This window comes from Geotrypetes seraphini, chromosome 1 (assembly GCF_902459505.1).
Source record: "Geotrypetes seraphini chromosome 1, aGeoSer1.1, whole genome shotgun sequence".
Taxonomy (NCBI): domain Eukaryota; kingdom Metazoa; phylum Chordata; class Amphibia; order Gymnophiona; family Dermophiidae; genus Geotrypetes; species Geotrypetes seraphini.
Genome location: NC_047084.1, coordinates 250,054,488 through 250,067,768, shown reverse-complemented (window position 1 = coordinate 250,067,768; position 13,281 = coordinate 250,054,488). Strand labels below are relative to the sequence as shown.

The following is a 13,281-nucleotide window of genomic DNA, read 5'->3' as shown; positions in this document are numbered from 1 at the left end:
TGTCCAGCCATCTTCAATTGTAATCCGTTTAGAACTGCAAGGTACAGGGGGAATAGAAGTCTCCAATGTAATGTAATAATGTGGATAACATGAGGAGGGGCCTAGCAAAGCTTGAAGAATGGTCCAGAATTTGGTAGATAAGAATAAATGCTAGGAAATGCAGAATCATGCATTTGGGCTACAAAACCCAAGGGAGCAGTACAGTTTACAAAATGAAATACTTCTGTGCATGAATGATGAGTGGGACTTAAGTATATATCAAAGATTCTGAGCTCTCCTGGGAGAACGGTATAGAAAATGAATAAATAAATATTGTCTAATCCAGAGCATTCTGCGAGAGATATCAAATATGCCAATAATCCACCCAGGACTCACATAAGGTCATTCAGGGTGTTTGCAACATAATCTACTCCAACCCAAAAAAGTTTAGGAAGGGGCTCTACAGCCTCACTTACCAGAGTGCGCAGCTGGGACAGACAAGCACATGTGACAAAGGACGCCGCTTGAGCAGTCTTTATGCCCAAAGCCGCTGCCTCAAATAGTCACCTGAGGACCACATCCACCCGGCGGTCCTGAATGTCCTTAAGCACCACACCACCCTCACTGGGAAGGGAGGTGTGCTTAGTCACTTGTGCCACAAAAGAGTCTACTTTAGGCTTACCAAGAAGCTGCTGGCACTCCTGCGCCATAGGATAGAGACAAGACAAGACATGGCTTTCGCAAGCCTACGAGCACCCTCTGGAGAGTCCCACTGCTCTAAGATCAGAATGTTCATATCAGCATGCTAGGGAAAGGAGTAAGACTGTGAATGCACACCACATAGCCACAAAGAGGAAGTGGACAGAGCCAGCTGAGTGACTAAATTAAACTCCTGCATAGGCTCAGAAATGAGGTCTAGCAAAGCTGCAGACTTAAATGCAGAACCGTGGAATCATTCCATGGTTCTAAATCCTCTGAGCTATCCAAAGATCTGGCATACAGCCCCGGATCCCCAGCCATGAGAAATGCAATGCCTGAAAACGAGGGGTCAGCAAGCTGGTCATTATTATATGTATCGCCTAGGTCAAGGCCATGCTGCCCATGAACAGCATCTTACTGCGATGAGACTGTGTCCAAAGAAGCAGCACCAGCAAAGGACAAGTCTGAGGTGGAGTGAGAATGCACAGGTTAAGAACAGCTATTCTGAAACACATTGCACAGATACAAGTATTTGATGAATGCCTCTGGACCCTGGGATGCAGTCACCCTTAGATGACTTCACCTTGTGATTCTTGGGCTATGGAAGGTCAACATCTGTACATGCAGAACCTTCAGCCCTACCGAGCCCTGACAATAGAGAAGGCTGCCCCAAAGGGCTAGCCAAGCATTTTGTCTCCTGCTTAATCAGGGGAGAGGCTAAGCTTTGCGCTGCCACCTCTCCCAGTTAAGCCACATGGCACATGCCACAAGCATGCTCCTGAAGTGTTAAATTTGTGCAATCCTGGCAAAAATTCATAATAGGAGATCCCAAGGACTCCATCCCAACAAGTATTGAAGCAAAAATTGCAGTTGTAGAAGTGCAGGGAACTTTTGAAAAAAAGATATCTAAAAATCCAATATGGCCACCATTAAGAACTTCACATCAGAATCTCAATATTTTTCATTTATACCAAGTCACAAAAACGGCGATTTTAGGATTTTTCAGGCGAGGGAACACGGGGGACATGCAGAAACCTTCAAAACTGTCAAATTCAGACCCCTACCCACCGCCTTCCTGATTCATTTCACAGGCTGTGACAGCTTTACTCATTATGACCTGTGCTGGAAATGTGCTGTAGCCTGCCTCAGCCCTTTTACAAGTAGCTGGAATCAGAGAATCACTGCCTCATGCTGGGAATGCCTCTGACACTGATCTTCTGGCTGTCAGTCAAGACACGGTGCCTGACAGTACCTCACGGACCGACGGACACGCTCAGGGAAAAGATTGCGGTGAAAAAATGCAGTCAGCACCCTGCAAGACACCATTGAGTCTCCTAGGTATGCCTAACAGCCTGCGCTCAAACCTCTGTTCAGCAGTAGGAGGAAAAACAGCCCCAAGCTCCTAAGAAACCAATGTAGGCTGGCTAACAGGTGCACTCTGGGATTGGCCTGTCAGCTGCAGACTGAAGTCTGTGTGTTCTCAACGCAATCAGAGCTTAAGAATCACTCCGAGCACAAAGAAATCCTGAAAGGAGAACAAAAACACTGAATAAAATATGAAAAAAGGGAGAGCAGAACAGAAACATTCCTTCAGGCATGCATGCATGCAGAAGGGAAAAACTACAGAAGGTGCTAGAGTTCCCAGTGACGTACAGGAGAGTCACAGAAAAAATCTGGAGTGGATTCCTTCTATATATGGCACCCCACATGTCTAGAATGTTTCACCTATTGTACTGGAAAGTCATACATGATCCAATAGTATATATATAATAGGGGGTCTGTTTTAGAGTGGAGTGAAGGCAGAATTTCAAATTAGCCAGATAATGGCACTACTCGGTTCCTTTTCGGATATGTTACAAGTTTAATTTAGGTTTGCTGAACATATGTATTAATTTAAACACAAGCAGCAGTGTTTAAATTAATGTGGTTGCAATGCTAGATGAATATTGACCTTAATATGTCTTAAGTTTATTCTTCATATAGAAGTTCATGACTTTGATAATATTGTCAGTTATTCCACAGTGATTCACCATTAAATTCAGCTTTAATATAAAATGTTTTTTGTAGGTCACTCATGCATATTTTAAGTGGCTATTCAAAAATATTAATACATGGTTTGAAACAGTCCTCCCTTGTTCCAGCTGCTTTACAATGATGTCTGGAATATTTAACTATTCGAGTGATCATTCAGCCTTTGAAGAGTTATTTGGCTTGCTTCCCCTTTCAAACTGGAAGTCACAATACTGAGGAATTCCAAAACAATATAAAGTGAAATGTTTCCACTAGACCACAAAATGGCAATTACAAAATACTTCTGCAAGAACAATATTTTGAATAAACTTTTTTTTTTTTTTGCTTCTACATTACGCCTGCTCAGTAGCAAAAATATATACATTTCAAAAACGATTTCAAAATGTATTCTATAGGCACACACTGTGAAAACAATTTTGCTGCTCTTTTTATCTATATAAATCATTCATATTTTTATAATCAGTAGAAGGTGTTTCTCAGTGTAGTAGTATAGTACTTCATAAGGAGTCTACAAGTAAAATGGAAAAGTGAAGAGTAATTCTATATTTCAGGATTTGCAGAAGGCACCACAGAATAAAAGGGTATTCTAATGAACATATATACCTACTAAATAAAAATTAGGAACAAACATAAAACAACATTTGTTTTTAAACAAAGCAAAAAAGTAAATAAAAGCATAGACAATGCAGTGGCGTACTAAGGGGGGGGAGGGAGGTCTGCCCCGGGTGCAGCCTTAGGGGGGGGAGTGCACAGCCGGCCAGGTCCAGAAAACTCTACCGGGCCGATCAGCCTGCCTCTCCCCAACGTCAATTCTGCCGTCAGAGAGGAAGTTTGGGCGAGCCAATCGCTGCCTAGCTGGGTGGAACTTCCTCTCCGACTGCAGAATTGATGTCGGGGAGGGGAAGGCTGGTCGGCCAGACGCAGGGAAGACGAGCTTGGGGTGGCGGCGTCTTTAGAAGGGCAAACAAATGTGTCACTGAAAAAAAAAATGAGGCCAGAACTGGGTCACTGAAGGCAGCATGTTTACTTCATTCATGCTGCCGGTGGCCCGAAGAGTTGCAGCAGTGCTGCTGGGAAGAACAATGAGCAAGCATCAGATCCTGCGGGGGGGGGGGAGGAATAGCATGGGGAGGGTAAGAAAGATGCTGGAACGTGGGAATGGGGAGAAAAGATGCCCGACATCCAAGGGAAGCAAGGGAAGGGGCTGATAGAGATGCCAGACCACGGGAGGGAGGGAGGAAGGAAAGGAGAAAGATGTCAGACCATGGGAGGGAGGAAGGAAAGGGGGGAAGAAATATTGGATGCACAGTCAGAAGAATAAAGTGCAACCAGAGACTGATGAAATTACCATAGGTAGGAAAAATGATTTTATTTTCAGTTTAGTGATTAAAATGTGTCCGTTTTCAGAATTTATATATGCTGTCTATATTTTCCACTATGGCCACAATAGCGTTTTTAGCGCAGGGAGCCTATGAGCGTCAAGAGCAGCGTGGGGCATTCAGCACAGCTCCCTGCGCTAAAAAACACTATCACAGTTTAGTAAAAAGGGAGAGGGAATATTTGTCTATTTTTGTATAGTTGTTGTATAGTTGTTTCTGAGGTGACATTGCATAAAGTCATCTGCCTTGACCTCTTTGAAAACCCACGGAATATAAATGATAATTAACATTTTCTCTGCGTACAGTGTGCTTTGTGTTTCTAAAATTTTATTGTTGGTAGATCATTTTCACTTGGCCACAAAGGTAAGGGGGGGGGAGGGGAGCTGCTGAAAAATATCTAGTAATCCTTGCAGGCTTGACTGTGCAGGGAATGATTTTTGTAAAATCATGTTTTGTTATGTGACTGGCATTATTTAGACTTTAATTTTTATGAATGAATAGAATGAAAATGATATAAAATTACTTGCTAGTTTTTATGTGCATGCGCTGAAGGAAAGTGGAGAGAGAGTGGGCTGAGGACGCTGAAGGGAAATGGGGAAGAGAGAGTGGGGAGAAGACGCTGATTTATAAATTGGCAATTGTACAGAATATTGTTTCTTTTTATACTTTAATATAATAAGTTCAATATAAAACAATTCAAGGCTTGTGTGGATGAAATCATGTGGTTTGCGGGGATGGGGACCGAGCTTACGGGGATTAGTCCAATAAAATGGTATTTTTTTATTTCTCATTATTTGTTTTATTTTTATTTGTTAATTTGTAAAGTGGTGATTGTTATGTATCAGTTTTTTCAAATTTACATCTACTGTCTTTATATTTTGCACTGTATTAGAGGACATGTGTTACTGTTTTTGTGGTGTTGCATTGTATCCAGGGTCTGGTTTCTTGGCGGTTCAGTTTAACTTTAGTCTACATATTTCTATTTTTAGTTTGTGATTATTCCATATTGGGCAAGGGTGTATCTTTGTTCTGTGTGTATGAAAAAAAACATAGTTTTCAGTTGGCATTGACTGCAGGATCAATTGACTGTGCGGGATCTGGCTTGTTTAGTTTTGCTTGTATGTGTTGGTGTTCTATTGCTCACTGCAGTGTTTAAGATGCTGCCTTTTCCTAGGTACACTCTTGTGCGATATGTGGATTGTTACTAAAAATCATATTTTTCATATAGATGGGGGGAGTTCATAGTCAAAAGCGCACGACGACAAAGGCGCGCCGACAACCCAGCGCAGACAACTGAGCGTAAGGCGGAAGCGCGCCGAAGAAATACAGTATTTTAAGGGGCTCCGATGGAGGTTGTTGGTGGGGAACCCCCCACTTTACTTAATAGAGATCGCGCCGGCATCGTGGGGGGTTTGGGGGGTTGTAACTCCCCTCATTTACTGGAAACTTAACTTTTTCCCTCTTTTTTAGGGAAAAAGTAAAGTTTTCAGTATAATGTGAGGGGTTACAACCCCCCAAACCCCCACAACGCCGGCGCGATCTCTGTTAAGTAAAGTGGGGGGTTCCCCCCCACATCCCCTGTCAGAGCCCTTTAAATTACTGTTTTTCTTCGGCGCGCTTCCGCCTTGCACTCAGTTGTCTGTGCTGGGTTGTCGTCGCGCGCTTTTGACCTATCACCGGGGGGGGGGGGGTCAAAAAATGATGGGCCCCGGGTGTCACATATGCTAGGTACGCCACTGAGACAGTGGAATCTTGCAGAATGGGTGGTTGCAGAGACATCCAGAGGCTCTATTAAAAGCAACATGATTTTGATTTAGTTGTAAGCAGGTTATATAAATGAATAAATGTAGTCTAATCTAATCACTGGTTGCTGGTAAAGGCTGAATGAATTTCAGTTACAGAACTGAAACTAACTCATAATCCTTTTATTATTTTAAATTTAAAACCTTTACAGCATACCCTGCCTGAAACCAAGCAGCTTACAATAAAACATACAAAGTAACTACATACAAAAAGCAACATTCAGCCTCTTTTACAAAGTCACGCTAGCGGCCCCGAAGCCCATAGAGATTTAAAGGGCTTCGGGGCTGTTGCCGTGCGGCTTTGTAAAAGAGGCAGATTGTCGCACAAACTTTTTCTCTATCAAAACCTGCCCAGAAATTATACTGTTAGTAATCTACATATTACATACCTGAGAATGCCTGCACAATCTGCCTGTCAAAACCAGATTACTTATCAGAGAATGCCTGTACAAAAAGATAAATCTTCAGTATCTTCTTGAATTGTTCCACTTAAGTACAAAAACAAATATATCTAGACAATCTATTCCACTAAAATTGGCCAGCAAATATCAGCTTGCTGATATTTCTGCATAATGTATTTTATTCAAATCTGGCACAAGTACTTTCCTTTCCACATCTGATCTCAATTATTGATACTGATAATAAACATTATAGTAATCAAGTCAACTCAAGATCAAAAGATTGCACTATTATCCAAAAAATCATACATGTAGATCTCAATTTTGCTACCATATGCAGATAGAAAAAATAAGAATTCACAACTTCCCAATCTGTAAACAAAAGGATAGGTAGGTATCGAGAATCACTCCAAAACTTCTCATTGTCTGCCTTGTAGAAAGTACAACCAAATCTAAGGCACAGACTACCTCACACAAAGATACTATTTTATTACATAATTACATAATTTCTGTTTTCATCAAATTCATCATTAACAAGACTTTTCATTCAGTTTCCTATAGGATCTATATATTGCTTCACTCTTTTAGCTATATCATCTGCCAGGATTGGTAAAAAGAAAAAAAAATGGATATCTGAATATATTCTGTAACTTACTTTCATATCAACAAATAAATCACCTTAAGATGACATATAAAAATTAACAGCAAAGCAAAAAACATTGAACCTTATGGCACACTCATCGATACAGTGTATCTAGCCAACACTTCATCTCCTATTCACACTTGCATACTTCTTTCAGTCAGATACAATCAAAACCAGGCTAACACACTTCCCTGCAATTCCAGATTTTATCATTTTGATACCACCACCTCAAAATTAACAGTATCAAAAGCCGAGGAAACAAACAATAATACAAGACAAAACATTTGCCTATCCTCTATTCCTCTACACAGTTCATCAACAACTGAAGTCAATAATGCCTTCCTAAAACCAAATTAATATGGTGTTAACCCATTCACTTGTTCAATGTTTTCTTCCAGTTGTTTCAACACTACTTTTTCCATTATTTTGCCTATAATAAGAAACACTGAAACAGGCCTATAATTATTGGCTTGTGTAGCATCAAAGTTAACAGCCTACAGCAATGGTTTAACTGTTGCCACTTTTAACATTTGTAGACCACCACCCAAATGCAAAAAATTATTCACAATATGAATTAAAGACAGAGTAACATATTCACTCTGTATAATTAGAGGAATATGGGCCAATAATGAAAGATTAGGTTAATCTTCCTTCTTGTAAATAGCCTCTGGAAGCTTCACCATAGGATTGTGCATCTATTCCAGCCTTGGCTGCATAACTTACAAGTAAATCCATCCCCCTCTTCGAGGTCATCTCTCTGGACACTCCCCTCTCTAAGCTCAGTAGGTAGCAAACAAGAAACACAAGAAGAGAGAGGGAGGGGTGCAGGAACTCCCCACTACAAGTCAATTCTGCTCATGATAACCAAACACTTAATTAACGAACGCCAAAAAAGGCCAAATTTAGCATAATAAATTTGAACATTTCTAAACTGCAAAACTGAGTAACATTTCGCTAAAGGAGACACAGCCTGAAGATCAGAAGGGGCACCACCCCGGGGCCCCTATAACCTTACATAAAAGGACACTCATGGAATTCTTAGTAAGGCTAGTCAAAGACAGAAATCTAACTTGCCAGTTTCTGGCAGGCGACCTGCAAATCGGACAGAATAGATGGCGGGTGTGAAGCTTCCAGAGGATTTCCAAGGAGGAAGATTAACAGAGGTGAGTAACCTAATCTTTCACTCTTGTACAATAACTTCTGGAAGCTTCACCATAGGGATGTATCAAAGAAGTTCCAACACATTGGGGGGTGGGGGGGGTGGGGGAGCCCGAAGCGCCAGCCATCAGGACTGAAGCCCAAAAGCTGCATCATGCTTGGCTGCCACATCAAGACGGTAAACTTGGTAAAGGTATGAAGAGAGGCCCAAGTGGCCACCCTACAAATGTCATCAGGCAAGACCGCATGGGATTCAGCCCACGAGGAAACCATTCCTATGGTAGGAGTGAGCCTTCACCCCAAGGGGAGGCTTCTTCCCAGCTGACACATAAGCAGCGGAAATAGCAGCTCGGATCCATCGAGAGATGGTAGCCTTGGAAGTAGGCCGACCCCGCTGCGTGGGGCCCGCCAAACAAACAGAATGTCTGAAAGACAAAAGTCATTTGTGGCCTCCAGTTATCTCAAAAGGAGATGCCGCACATCCAGAGACCGCAAAACATGGTCTTTGGACTTGGAGCCCGACTGAACAAAAGTGGGAAGTGGAAAGTGGAAACCACTTTTGGAAGAAAAGAAGGCACTGTGCTGAAAATAACCGCAGACTCAGTGATATGTAGAAAAGAATCTCTGCCCGACAGACCGTAATGAGGAAAACGGTCATGATGAAAAGATATTTCAGAGAAATCCCATCCAGGGGTTCAAAGGGCGGACAAGCCAGCATGTGGAGAACCAGATTCAGATTCCACGTAGGAGAAGGCAAAAACTTTCAAGATGTCATAGAGTGTGTCTGCCACATAATTCACCCTGGAAACCAGGAAGTTGAGGTCACGGACAACCTCCTCGGGATCCAGGTGGAGCTTGGTATGACATGCCCAGGCCACAAAGGAAGTGGCCGCCGCAGTTCGCACTCCCACCACAGAGAACAAAATCCACTCTTCTGTCCTGAATATCCGTCAGGACAACCCCTCTGTCCGAGGGTAAAGAGGTACGCTTAGTGACCTGAGCCACAGCAGAATCCACCTTCGGCAGAACTAAGTGCTTGGTGAACTCTGATGCCATGGGATATGACTTTGCCATGTACTTGCACACTTCAGGGGACCCTCTGGTGACTCCCAGTCCTCCAAGAGCATTTTCGCCAAATCTGCAGCAGATAGCGGGGGCTTAGAGCTCATGACTAAGTATTCTGCCTGAACCACTTGGTCTGAATCAAGTTTCAGTGTTTGCAGTGACTCCAAAATAAGGTCGGGCAGGCGACTAGACTTGAAGGCCCTGATTCTACAAAGTGCATCCCGATTTTAGGCAGCTGTAGGCGTCCCAGAGCTGTCTAATCAGCCAATCGGGATGCACGTTTTTAAAAAAATGCTCCCCAGGCAGGCCGCCTATATTGAAGGCGCCTCCGAGAGCCTAGGGAGGCCCGCAAGATGCCTAAGGTCGCCTAAGGGCGAACCTAGGCAACCCTATGCGTCTCCCTAGTAGAGGAAGAGACGCTTACAATGTAGGCCAGCAAAATGCTGGTCTACATTGTAAGTAGACGCGGCCGCTATACTTATCGCGGCAAGGGATCTCTCTGCCACTATAAGTATAGCGGCAGCCTGTCCGATTGCCGGCAGGAGGGTGCCCAACCCCTCCTGCTAGAAGATGCCCCCACTCCCCCCAACACTACCGATCACCGGCAGGATGGTGCCCAAACCCTCCTGCCGGAAGATGCCCCCCCCCCCGACACTATCGATCACCGGCAGAAAGGTGCCCAACCCCTCCTGCCGGAAGATGCCCCCACTCCCCCCAACACTACCGATCGTCAGCAGGAGGGTGCCTAAACCCTCCTGCCGGAAGATGCCCCCCCCCCGACTCTACCGATCACCGGCAGAAGGGTGCCCAATCCCTCCTGCCGGAAGACGCCCCCCCTCCGCATCACCTCCCCCCACCGAACCTTTAATTGTTGTCCAGACGGGTCTTGCCTGTCCAGCCGGCAGGCCCGCCTCGTCAAAATGAGGCAGGCCCGCCCATTCCCGGCCCATCCCGCAAAGCCTAAGGCCTGATTGGCCCAGGCTCTAGAAGCCTGGACCAATCAGGCCTTAGGCATAGTGGGTCCACCCTTCCCCACTAAGCCTAAGGCCTGATTGGCCAAGGCGCCTAGAGCGTCTACTTTAACCCGATTCTGTAACCGGTGTCTGTAACATGGATGCCGGTTATAGAATCGGGGTTTAGTGTAGGCCCGATTCTGTATAGGAAGCCTCTCCTGGGCCGTCCTATACAGAATCTGGCCCGAAGAGCCTGTGCACTGCCTGGTTATCCCCCAGATCTCGGAACCCAGTGTTCTGGGTATCCCTGAGATCTGCAAAGTTTGTGATGTCTGCGGAGTCTGCTGAGGAAATATGTGACAGCAAAGGCACAGAAACAGAACATAAGAATAGCCTTACTGGGTCAGACCAATGGTCCATCAAGCCCAGTAGCCCATTCTCACGGTGTCCAATCCAAGTCACTAGTACCTGGCCAAAACCCAAGGTGTAGCAATATTCCATGCTACCGATAACAGGGCAAGCAGTGGCTTCCCCTATGTCTTCCTCAATAACAGACTATGGACTTTTCCTCCAGGAACTTGTCCAAACCTTTCTTAAAACCAGCTACGTTATTTGCTCTTACCACATCCTCTGGCAACGCGTTCCAGAGCTTAACTATTCTCTGAGTGAAAAAAAATTTCCTCCAATTGGTTTTAAAAGTATTTCCCTGTAACTTCGAGTGTCCCCTAGTCTTTGTAATTTTTAACGGCGTTAAAAATAGATCCACTTGTAACTTCTACTCTACTCAGGATTTCGTAGACTTCAGTCATATCTCCCCTCAGCCATCTCTTTTCCAAGCTGAAAAGCCCTAACCATTTTAGTCTTTCCTCATGCAAGAAGAGTTCCTTCCCCTTTACCATCTTGGTTGCTCTTCTTTGAACCTTTTCTAGTGCCACATATCTTTCTTGAGATAAGGAGACCAGCAAAGGAACAAATTGACCAGCAAAAGAACAAATTCCAGAGGTGGAACAAACCAGGGCCGCCATCAGAAATTTCTGGGCCCCTTACTGAGCAATCCTATTGGGCCCCCCACCTACCCCTTCCTTCCTCCCCCCGACCCCCCCCTTCTTCCATGGGCCGAATACACACATACTTTTCTCTGTCACCGCACTCTTTGACCAAAAGATTTGTAAGCCTGCAACCGCGTCAAGGTAGACTCTTTCAGCAGGGCCCTAACCTAACCTAACCTAAACTAATCTATACCTATCTATTCTAAACTAACATATGTCTAGCGTGCACAAACCCCTGCTCTATGTGGGAAAAATAACATCAGCTCAATGCTGGCATTAGCATCTAGCGCGCGTGGCGTACGCTAAAGCCACTATCGTAACTTAGTAAAAGGAGCCCTATTTTTATTAGTTAATTATTATTATTATTTTCCAATGCTCAATATGACTTCCTTTTTTAAGGTTTGACACTTGTGCCAGAATATTTTTACTAAATTTAAGAAGTATTTGCCCTCTTTCAAATGGTATAGAAGTTAAAAAAAGGGATAGGCAGTAATGAAGTTATTAGGTTCAATCTAGCCATTTATTTCTGCATGAATTTAAACAACTAAAAAAAAAGATAAATATAGCTCATCCAGTCATACAAGAAATGGCTCTACAGCAGGGGTGCCCATACTTTTTGGGCTTGCGAGCTACTTTTAAAATGATCAAGTCAAAATGATCTACCAACAATAAAATTTAAAAAAACCCCACAAAGCACACTGTATGCAGAGAAAATGTTAATTATCATTTATATTCCGCAGGTTTTCAAAGAGGTCAGGTCAGACGATTCTATGCAATGTCACCTCAGGAACAACTATACAAAAATAGACAAATATACCCCCTCCCTTTTTACTAAATCACAATAGCGGTTTTTAGAGCAGGGAGATGCACTGAATGCCCTGTGCTGCTCTCGATGCTCATAGGCTCTCTGCGCTAAAAACCGCTATTGCAGATATAAATTCTCTAAACAGACACATTTTGATCACTAAACTGAAAATAAAATCATTTTTCCTACCTTTGTGTCTGGTGATTTCATGAGTCTCTGTTTGCACTTCCTTCTGACTATAAATCCAATATTTTTTTCTTTCTGTCCCTCCCCTTTTCTTTCTGTCTCTCTTTCTTTCTCTCTCCCCCTGCCCCCCCCAAGCCATCGCGCCAATTTCTCCACTTCCCCAATTCTTTCCCTACCCCCTAAGCCACCATGCCGATTTCTCCCTGCTTCCAAGAGCCAGGCCAGGAATGTACAAGCGCCGGACTCACAAGACTTCACCTAATGACAGAGAGGAAGTTCCAGGCCAGCCAGGCAGCGATTGGAAACAGAAAGTAGGCAGGACCCGGCAGTGAGAAAGGCCCGAAGTAAGCAAGAGCAAGTAAGCTTCCCTCCGTGGCTGGCCTATCTCACGCATGCTCCGGGGCTCTAATGGTCCGTGCCGGCTTCTCTTCTCTACCCCCCCCCCCCGACGTAACTTCCGGTTTCGGAGGGAAGCCGGGTTTGAGTCGCTAGCTGGTGTTTTTTTTTTGTTTAAAGTCCGGCGGGTTTTTCGGCGGCTCTTCAGGCTGCGCATTAAGCAGTGGCGGCAGCAGGATTCGGCAGATGACAGCCAGGCAGGCATCTAAATTTGCTGGGTGTTGCGCCCGGCTGAAAAGCGCTGGGGAGAACACTGGGGAGCTCCGGGCCCCTGAATGCAGGACTGGTAGTACTGCTGTGATGTGCGCGGACGTAACCGTAATGACATCACGTATATGCGTGACATCATCATGTCGATGTTCACACATGAGAAGGGCCCTCCAAATGGGCCCTGAGATGCCAATAGGGGGTGCCATTAGGGAAGTGGGCCAGAGAGAAGGAGAGGCACTGGCGCCAGCTGATTGCCTACAGCAGTGTTTCTCAACTACTTCAAGCTAAGTACCCCCTAAATCTAACAAATATAAGCTGAGTACCCCAAGCATAGACCTCCCTAGGCCCACCCAAGCTCTGCCCCAGATCCCACCCCCTTTACTAATTGTAATGCAATTTTTTCCATTCATTTTTCATATACACACAATATACACAGAAGATATAAATTCTCAAAACTGACACATTTCAATCACTATATTGAAAATAAAATTATTTTACCTACCGGCGATCCTCTGCAGGCTGCTATAA

The 13,281-nt window shown here is 44.2% G+C and overlaps 1 protein-coding gene across 2 annotated transcripts in view; it reads right to left on the bottom strand.

Annotated features, from left to right (window-relative positions):
* RAB28 (RAB28, member RAS oncogene family) overlaps positions 1–13,281 on the bottom strand; it is a 200,897-nt gene that overhangs the window by 77,715 nt on the left and 109,901 nt on the right. The window lies entirely within an intron of this gene.